The sequence below is a fragment of the Octodon degus genome, unplaced genomic scaffold, assembly GCF_000260255.1.
Source record: "Octodon degus isolate 3935 unplaced genomic scaffold, OctDeg1.0 scaffold00130, whole genome shotgun sequence".
NCBI lineage: Eukaryota > Metazoa > Chordata > Mammalia > Rodentia > Octodontidae > Octodon > Octodon degus.
Genome location: NW_004524706.1, coordinates 2,899,160 through 2,909,003, shown reverse-complemented (window position 1 = coordinate 2,909,003; position 9,844 = coordinate 2,899,160). Strand labels below are relative to the sequence as shown.

Sequence of the window (9,844 nt, the reverse complement as noted above, 5' to 3'; positions counted from 1 at the left end):
CCTTAGGCCAGAAGCCTTAAAATATTTTTATAAAAAAAAAATGGAATGCAGAGTCATTTGGAGAGGACACAAAATTGAGAGATCAACTGAAATCATATGGCAGTTGGGGCCATCTGTATGGGCAGGTTGTCACCTGCCTTTTTCTTATCCCTCAAGAAACGACTTTCTGCATAGGGCAGTCACTATGTTCAGCACCAGCTATTGAAGATGGAGCAAGCTCTAACACTTTGATCAGGTCAGTTAACATTTGCCCAATAGTCTTTAGCTTTTTTTTTTTTTTTTTTTGGTGGAACCAGGGATTGAACTCTAACACTTTGAAAGAATCTATTCCAAATGGCAAAATGAAAAGGGACTTCCAATTCTGCCCAGATGGATTGACAAAAACCACTTTTACCTTCCCGACTAAGAGAGACAGGTGGACAGACAAAAAGCCCAAGCAAAATATATGAAATAATGACTTCCAAGGGACTGGATATGAGGTGACCAAAGTTAATGATCATGGAGCGATAAGAAACAAATAGGGGAGCTCAGGATTGCTCCAGGATTCCTGGAGCATCTCCAGGCCGAGATAAGGAAGAGGAAACAGGTGGAGCCTGTGGAAGCTGGAGACAGCATGGTGGGTAGAATTCGTGGGAAAGAAAAGATTTCCACAGGGCAAGCCCCAGTCACTAGTTAAAAGAAACTGAAGTAGATATGGTTCAGTTTGAGGCCAGTGTGAAGTTTTATGTTTGCTTTATTTTATTTTTTTAACTTTTATTTATTTGTGTGTGTGTGTGTGTGTGTGTGTGTGTGTGTGTGGCCAGCTCAGCCCACATGGGGGCAGGGCTGGCTGGCATGTGGTGCTGGGGGATTGAACCGTGGTCCCTGTGCTTTGCTAAGCTTGTTCTAAGTAGGTGCTTTAGACCACTGAGCCATCTCACCAGCCCCAGGAGCACTGTTTTTTTTTTTTTTTTTTTTTTTGGTGGAACTGGAGATTGAACTCAGGCCCTTCAGCTTGCCAGACAAGTGCTTATTCTACTGAGCCATCTCCCCGGCCCCAGGAGGATCATTGTGAGTTTGAGGCCAGCTGAGATTACACAGTGAGAGCTTCTCTGTCTTACACACACACACACACACACACACACACACACACACACACACTGAATGGATACTAAGCAATCAGTTTGCATACACTGCCTTATGTTTCTGTGCCTTTGTCTTTTGTTTGACTTTCTGTAGTTCTGCCTCAATAGCTTTATCTTCTGGTGCTCTCTTATGATTTGTTAAGATCAGCCAACTCTTGATCACATTGTTTTGATCCTTTGCTGTAGTGGCTGATTGGCTGTGTCCACTTGAGAAGTTTGGAAGCTTAATTAAATTGGCTCAGCAATTCCACACCCTCGGGTGTAGAGGAGCCGCCCTAGGGGGGCTTGTCTCCTAAAGGATATAAAAGGGAATTAAGGAAGGATGGAGTGTTCCATGCCTTTGGAGGAGCTTCAGTCTTCTCTGCCAGCTTGGGCATCGTCTCCTGGCTTCTAGCGCAGACTCTTTGGCTTTCACCTTAGATCCTTCAGCCTTCTGCTGCAGACCCTTCAGCCTCCTCCTTGATGCGGACTTGCATGGAGCATTGCAGTGAGCTCCAGACCTTGGACTGAATCCTTCAGTCTTGGGTGTGCAGATGCCCCCTGCAGGCTTCCTCATCTGACTCTGTGGCTGACCATCTTAAGCCAATCTTGTAATTTCTTATACATTTGTATATCCTGTGGTATATCTGTTCCTCTAGTAAAACCCTGACTGATACACTTGCCATCCTTGAGCTCTGTGATACAGTGCTTTAGTATTTGATGGATCTATTTCAAGTGCCTCCAAACAGCTATCAATTGCTTCCTGCCAGTTTGACATATTTAGTTTACAAGCACTGGTATCAGTACACAGCTTAAGGCCACAAGCTGAAGCCTGAATCTATCTGCTTCCTTAATAACAACCATTGAAAAGTCTGAAGTTTTTTAATGGCCATCTCCCAGTTCTGAGACTTGAAAAAAGTATTTGCAATGTTTTTGAAGTCTTCTGTTATTCATAGAATTTTACTCATGTCTTTGAAACCCCCACGTGCATCTTTAGGGAAGTCTGGGACACAGCCATCATTTGGGAATATTCCTCAGTCGTCACCTTTCAATTCTCTGCATTCTGCAATCATGCACAATTTGGCAAGTTTTTCACATTTACTTCTACATTTTCCAGTATCTCACCTATTCCTTTAATCACCTGGCCAAACGCCACGTGTTTCCCATCCCAGTGGGAAGGGTTGGCACTGTTGTGATAATGCACAAAGAACCCTTTGCCTTATAGCCTGTGTTTGTCATGCTTGATAAACTTTCTTATTTTATTTTAATGTATTTGGTACAGGGTCTCACTATGCAGCTCAGACTCCTGTGATTCTCCTGCTGTCAGCCTCCCCAGCACTGAGATTACAGGCGTGCATCACCACGCCCAGCATGGGACTCCATAGCCGGCTTGTGCCGGGGGGTGGGGCCAACACAGGATGGGGTGCTGGGGATCGAACCACAGTCCCTGCACGTACCTAAGCAGGTGCTTTAGTCTGCTAAGCTGTTTTGCCAGTCCCTTCTTTCTTTCTTTTAAAAAATCTTTTATTTATTTGGTACAGGGTCTCACTACACAGCTCATATTCCTAGTGATTTTTCTGTCTCAGTCTGCCCAGCGCTGGGATTATAGCCATGCGCTACCACATCCAGTTTTGGTGGCTGGCACAGCATGTGGTACCAGGTATCAAACCCGGGTCCTTGCCAGGCAGGTGCTTAGACTGCGAGCTATCTCCCCAGCCTATCCAACACCTTTTTCTTCTGTATAAAATGCATGAATATTTTTTGCAATTTTTGCGAACAGTATTTGCAAACAATTCTAAAACAATTTGAACACCTTGCTTCCCACTGATGTTCACATCAAATAAAACTGGAAGTTAATAGGTCTGGAGAGCTTAGCTTGTGGGGAGGTGTGTGACACACAGGGAAGCAGGATCTGGGCCCCTTGCTCATAGCTGGCCACTCAAGTTCCAGTGCACCTTTCTTGAGGTTTATTATTTATTTATTTCTTGAGGTTTGATAGTTACTATTTGCTATAGCTGTGATGTGTAGTGTCTTTTTTTTTCCTTTTCTTTTTCTTTTTTTTGCAGAACTGGGGATTGAACTCAGGCCCTTGTGCTTGCTAGGCAGGCACTTATTCTACTGAGCCATCTCCCCATCCCCTGTAGTGTCTTTAGTGTATCTCCCCTTGTTGTCTTGGGTGTCCCTAGAACTCCTTAAATAGACTCTGAGCCTCGCAGTTCCTTTCTCTCTCTTTTTTTAAGAGGGTCTTGCTACGTGGTCCAGGCCGGCCTTGAACTCACTATGTAGTCCAAGGTGGCCTCCAATTTGCTATCCTCCTGCCTCAGCTTCCTGAGTACTGGGATTACAAGCACATGCCACCATGCCTGGCCACCTTGTAGTTCTTTTAGTGATCATGTTTTGTTATTATATAGTAAGCCCTGCTGATGGGGGAGTGTGTGTGTAGGGGCAGGCAGTCTATGGTCCTAGGATTAGGTCTGTCTTTAGTGAGCCAGGTTGAAAGCTGGGGAGGTGGGCAGGAGTTGGGTACTTCTCCTCCTCAAGGTCAGCTAGGCTTGGTAAAACTTGGCTGGCTGGGTTCTGATGAGGCTTCCCTTGAGTTTAGGCGCTGCTGGGGAAGACAGAGACATCTGGACATATTTCAGTTGGCTGCTTTCATTCTCTGACTAGAAGCACAAGATGAATTTTTCTACAGTTTCATTGTAAGAACCTAATGGTGACACTGGAGGTAAAACTCAAAGTATGGATAGCTCCCACCTGCTTTGTTTTTAAAATGTATTTAGCACAGGGTCTACAGGGTCTCACTATGTAGATCTGACTTGTAGTTATCTTCCTGTTTTCAGCCTCCCAAGCGCTGGGATTGCAGGCACATGCCACATTGCCCAGTCTCAATTGCCATCTCAGCACGTCCCAGGGGCGGGGCTGGCACGGGACACCAGGGATTGAACTCCCAGCTGCTGTGCTCTGTCTAAGCAGGTGCTTTGGTCCACTGAGCTATCTGGACGACACTTCCACCCCAGTTGTTAACTCCCAGGGTTACCCACATAAGGGCTCCAGCAATTTGTCAATTAAATTTTGCAGGATTTTGTTTGTTGGGGTACTGGGAATCAAACTGAGGACTTCATGCTTACAAAGCAGGTGCTGTGCTGCTGAGCTATATCCCCAGCCCCTTTGTTAATTAAATTTTAATGCGTCACATTGTAAGCCGTAAGACTCCAATTAGACCCGACTCTCCCAGCTCCTAACCTTCCTGCCAGTGCAGATACTACTCTCTGCAGGGAACTCAGTACCAAAGTTGTCATCTCAGCAAGCACAGGAAAGGAGGTAAGACAGGACAAGGACTCTGCAGCCCCTGGGACATCTGGAGATACCCACGGATCAACTCCAGACACTTCAAGGACTGCCCACTGACAGGGAAGATTGCCCAAGTTTGGCTGCAGATGTTTCTTGGGATCTTCCCGCCTAATGTCCTCTGCCTTCTCTCCACCCCATAAAAGAAGCACACTTCTTGCTCAGGGCAGATGGTCCTATCACGCTCCCTGCCTGCACCCAGATGCAATACATGCCAGGCCCTGCTGTTGCCCATACACAATCCTGGTAACCTCTGCTGTTTCCTCCACTCCCACCGTATGTTACACATGTTAAAACCACTAGTAATGGCTTCGGCTGCAGGATTCTTCTACTGGGCTTCCACTTCCATTAAACTGTAATTTCCTGTGTGGCTTTTTTTCTAGATTTGGGGATAGCAGTTTGCCATGTGACTTTAACTTCTTAAAATTTTTTAAAAAATGTATGTGTTTGGTACAGTGTCTCAGTATGTAGCTCCAACTCATAGTGATCCCCTTGTTTTCAGCCTCTCCAGTACTGGGATTACAGGTGTGCACCACCACACCAACCTGGTCTCAGTGGCTGGCTCAGCATGCCAGGAGGTGGGGGCAGGGCCAGCACAGCATGTCATGCTGGGGAACAGAACCCTAGTCCCTGTACTTGCCTAAACAGGTGTTTAGTCCATGGAGCTATCTTGCTGGCCCTTCAACTTTTTTTTTTTTTTTCAACTTTCTGATAGGTCTGATCTTTTTTTTTTTGTTTTTTTTTTGTTTGTTTTGTTTTTTTTGCAGAACTGGGGATTGAACTCAGGCCCTTGCGCTTTGCCAGGCAAACACTTATTCTACTGAGCTATCTCCCCAGCCCCTCTGAGTACTTGATTTTCAATTTATTCAGCTTTTTCTTGGTGTGAAGATAGAAGTGACTGATGACTTTCAAGCTCTTTTTGCTCCAATTATAAGCTGCACTTTCAAATATTCAGCAGAGTAGTGATCAAGTCATGTGTGAGAAACTTCCTGAGGCCAAGATAAACCCATCAGAATGGATTAGGGAACAGCATGTAGCATTCGCACAGGTCTGAGGTGTTAGCCTTCAGTCACTGTGGCAGAGTATCTGAGATACATCAACTCAAAGGAGAAAGGATTTATTTTGTTTCACAGTTCCAGGGAATGTAGCTCATTGTGTTGGTTACTTTTCATTTGTTGCTAGGACAAAATATCGGACACCCAAAATTAAGGAAGGAAAGGTTTATTTAGCTCACAATTTGTGGAGGTTTCAGTCCATCCTCTACTGGCTCCAGGGCAGATGGCAGCAGTTCATGGTGGCAGAACACAATGAAGAGCAGAGGAGGAGCAGCAGCTGTGGCGTCCATCAAGCCTCTCTCTTCCTTCCACACCAACTGCAAAGAGGCTGGGAAGAGCCAAGCTCCTCTGAAGTGCCTTGGAAAAGCCTTCCTCAACCCCTTTTATACCCTATAAGTGCTGAGTCACTCTGGCGTGGGCCCTCCCCGCCCTAGGTTGTGGAGATGCTGAGCCATCCCGCTAAGCTTCCGGGTCCTCAGGTTGATGCGGTGTATCAGCTACCACACCCATGGGCATTGCTTTTCGGCTGACCTGGTGGCGTGGCACAGCACCACCATGGGGAACATGCAGTAGAGCAAAGCTGCTTGCCTCATGTCACCCAGAAAGGGGTAGGGCAGAGGAGGCGCAAACTGTGCCCTTCATGTTCACGCCCCCAAGGATTGTTTCCTCAGCTTTCCACACCTCCCAATGGCCTGTTAAATTACGAATCCATACACGGATTACTCCAGTGAGGAACCCAGGGCCCACCACATACCAGCCTCAGAACATAACCAGAACAGCCGAGAATAATTGCTGTTTCCACCAGCCAGACTAAAAAACTTATACTGTGACTACTCAGGAATTTTTTTCCCTGAGCAGTTGGCCACAGACAGCAGAGTTTTAGAGCTGCCATGTTATGAAAGCAAGAACAAAAAGGACCAAACTACTTCCAAGAAATTTAACTGGATTCCAGAAAAAGTTTAACATAATCCAAAAATATTCTGTAATAAACGGTAAAATTGCTGGGGAGATGGCTCAGTGGAATAAGCGCTTCCCTGGCAAGCGCAAGGGTCTGAGTTCAATCCCTGGTTCTGCGCAAAAAAAAAAAAATTCACAGTTCTGGGCCAGGGAGATGGCTCAGTGGAATAAGTGCTTCCCTGGCAAGCACAAGGGTCTGAGTTCAATCCCTGGTTCTGCAAAAAAAAAAGGTAAAATTCTCAATTTCTATCACTGAATTAATAATTAGCAGGCACGCAAGAAGGAGGAAACATGACTCATCTTGAAAAAAAAATTCATCAAAATGGGCTGGGGAGATAGCTCAGCAGGCATAAGTAGGTGCCTGGCAAGTACAAGGTCCTGAGTTCAATCTCTGGTACCAAAAATAACATAAAATAACATAAAATAAAATGAATCCCACACTGACCCAGATAATAGAATTAGAAGACAAGGAAAACTTAAACAAAATAGGTGAAAATAGGGACTCACACATACATTTTTGTGTGTGTTCTGAGACAGGGTCTCTTGTAATAAGGTCTTGTAATGCATGAGGAACCACCCAGGGACTGAAGCTGTGGGAAATATAAAATTTATTCCACCTATAGGCAGGCTGCCATTGGAGTGATATCAGCAAATATCTACACTGGGGACTGGGTATATAAAGGTTTTAAGGTTGGGGGTACAGTTTTCTTTTAAATGTATTTGGTACAGGATCTCACGATGAGCAGTTCAGGTTCATAGTGATCCTCCTATCTCAGCCTCCCTGGCACTGGGATCATAGGCATGCACCACCATGCCCAGTCTCGGGCTCATCACGCCTGGGAGCAGAGCTGGCGCGGCACGTGGTGTTGGGGATCAGGGATCAAACCTGGTCCCTGCACTTGCCTAAGCAGCTGCTTAGTCTGCTGAACTATCTTGTTGGCCCTTTGGGATAATTGTAAGGGCTCTAAAACGTCTGTATATCCAGGGAGGACGGTGCATGCCTGTAATCCTAGGGGAGGCTGAGGCAGGAGAATTGCTGAGAATTCAAGACCAATCTGAGCTACAAGGCCAGCCTGAGCTGCATAGGGAGACCTTGTCTCAAAAAGAGAAAAAGAAAAAGAAAAAGAAAGTTTTGATATGGGATGAACTTTGAAAACATTATATAAAGTGAAATAAGCGGGGCACAGAATAATAAGTATCACATAGTTATGTAAAATACTTAGGATAGGCAAATTTATAGGGTCAAAAAGTGAGGATTACTTGGGGTGGAAAGGGAGTTTCATTTGGAGGGTTTCACTAGGGGTGAAAATAAGGAGTTTCATTTGGAGAGATAAAAAAATAGCAGTGATTGCTTTGTATTTTATGTTTTTGGTACTGGGAATCGAATTGAGGACGTCGAGCTTGGTAGGCAGGCGCTTTGCTGCTGAGCTCTGTCCCCAGCCCTAGTAGTGACTGCTGTACAACACTGTCAATGTAATTACTGCACTACACTGAAAATAATTAAAATGGCAATTAAAAATAATATCGTAATAATACAGACTCCCCTTGTATTATCCAGCTTTCCCACAGCTGGACTATATCTGACACCTACAGTCTAAAAGAGGAGAGGTTCAATTTAAGGTTTACCTGACACCTGGCTTTGAGGTGACTCGGCCCATGGTCAGCGGGTCCCAAGGGAGGAACATCACGTTGAGCAGTCGCTTAGCTTATGGCAGCCAAGAAGCTCAGCTGGGGAACAACAGAGGCGCAGGGACCTCCCAGATACAGAAGAGTGCTGTGCCTTACTGATCCCCTTGGTGCCTCCACACAGTCAAGATGAAATAATGAAGCATAACCGTCACCCCATGCCCACCCCAGACACACTGTCTAAGGGGTTTAGAACGGAAATAAGCAAGCAAACAATTATGAAATTATAATGTAATATGCTGTTAGAATTGAGAAATATGTAGTGTGAAGACAGTCTTGGACAGCTTCCACTCACATTGGGGGGTGTTGTTGAGGGGCTCAAGTAATTGCAGTGAGATTAATTCTGAAACTTCTCTCAGCTCAGGGATGCAAGAACCCAGGAAGAAGGGAGTTGCAGTGGGGCTGCAGGAGCAGGCAGAGTCCAGATGGAAACTGTCCTGGGCATAAAGTGAAAAGGGGTTTTGATTTTATCCTTATCGGAAGAGGGTAGGTATTAAAGAATTTTCAGCAGTGGAGTGACCTGTTCAGATTTTATTGGACATTTAGAGATACAGCTCTGGCAGGAAGATAAATCGGTTAATGGGGCAAAGATGGAGCAGGGAAAGCCAGGAACATCTAGATGAGGGAAGGTAGATAGCTGGCCTGGGGCAAAGGAAAGGACGGAAGAGAAGGCAGTGAGTTTAAGCCATGGAATGGGCCCTATATGAACATGGAGACCACAAGCAAATCCTGCTTCTGCTGTTCACTTCCTCACAGAGGCAGCCTCTGAACCGAGGACCCAGAGCAGCTGGCAGGAGGGGTCCAGAGAGGTCACTTCCTGCCTGGCTCCTCTCAGGTCTGGCTCCTTAGCAAAGCAGTGCAAGCCCCAGAAACCATCCTTTGCCACTCAACTCCCAAGTCTCCCATTTATTCTGGGCTCTTTCCTGACTCGGGTGTTCTCACTTTTGAGCTGTAGAGCGTGTTGCTTCCCTGGCTTGGCTCTTCTATTCTCAAAAGCTCCAGTGAAACCATCAGATGAACAGCTCAGTTTCATACCGTGTCTCTGTTCCAGCACATGCGCAGTGTTGCCCGCACAGAGGGATCAAGGCCCAGCACACCTCGGTGTCTTCCTATTCAGAGTGCACGTCCAAGCGGACCCTGGGGGAGTCACTTCTCACTTGATGCTGTGAGACGATCCACAGGGCAGGTCACCAGGCAAATGGAAAAGCTGAAGACAGCCGACTTTTCAAGACTCAGCAGAGGCCAAGTCTGCACACAGGAGCCACACCTTCACCAGAGAGGAAGTGCTGGAGCCCAGGGATCCAGAGCAGGCTTATGAGGCAGGGAGTGGGAAGCCGGGTTGTCATTTTATCTCAGAAGGGCTATTATGTTACAGAAGAAAGGGGATACAAGAGTCATTTCACAGCTTCCTTGGGGGAATGAATAAGAAATTGTCATGGCTAGTAGGAAGATCCCAGAGAGTGGAACAAAGACTTTCCTCAGCCTTGGAGCTTGAGGTGGGCAGTAGCGGCTCCATCCGGGATTTATCCTTTTACAAACTGAATGGAGGCAGTTTAAAAAAGAAAAGCTAAAACAAAGTATAAGAAGTAAAGCCATGGTGTTATGTTGAGCTGTAGGGGACTCAGGTCAACAATTTCTGACATTGCCAGCCAAGCAGAAGACCCAATACTATTATGGGCTACTGGACTCTTTTAG

At 45.9% G+C, this 9,844-nt stretch overlaps 1 pseudogene; it reads right to left on the bottom strand.

The window, feature by feature from the left end:
- Positions 1–3,649: 3,649 nt before the first annotated feature.
- The window catches only part of LOC101569008, an 8,934-nt pseudogene continuing 2,739 nt past the window's right edge, over positions 3,650–9,844 (bottom strand).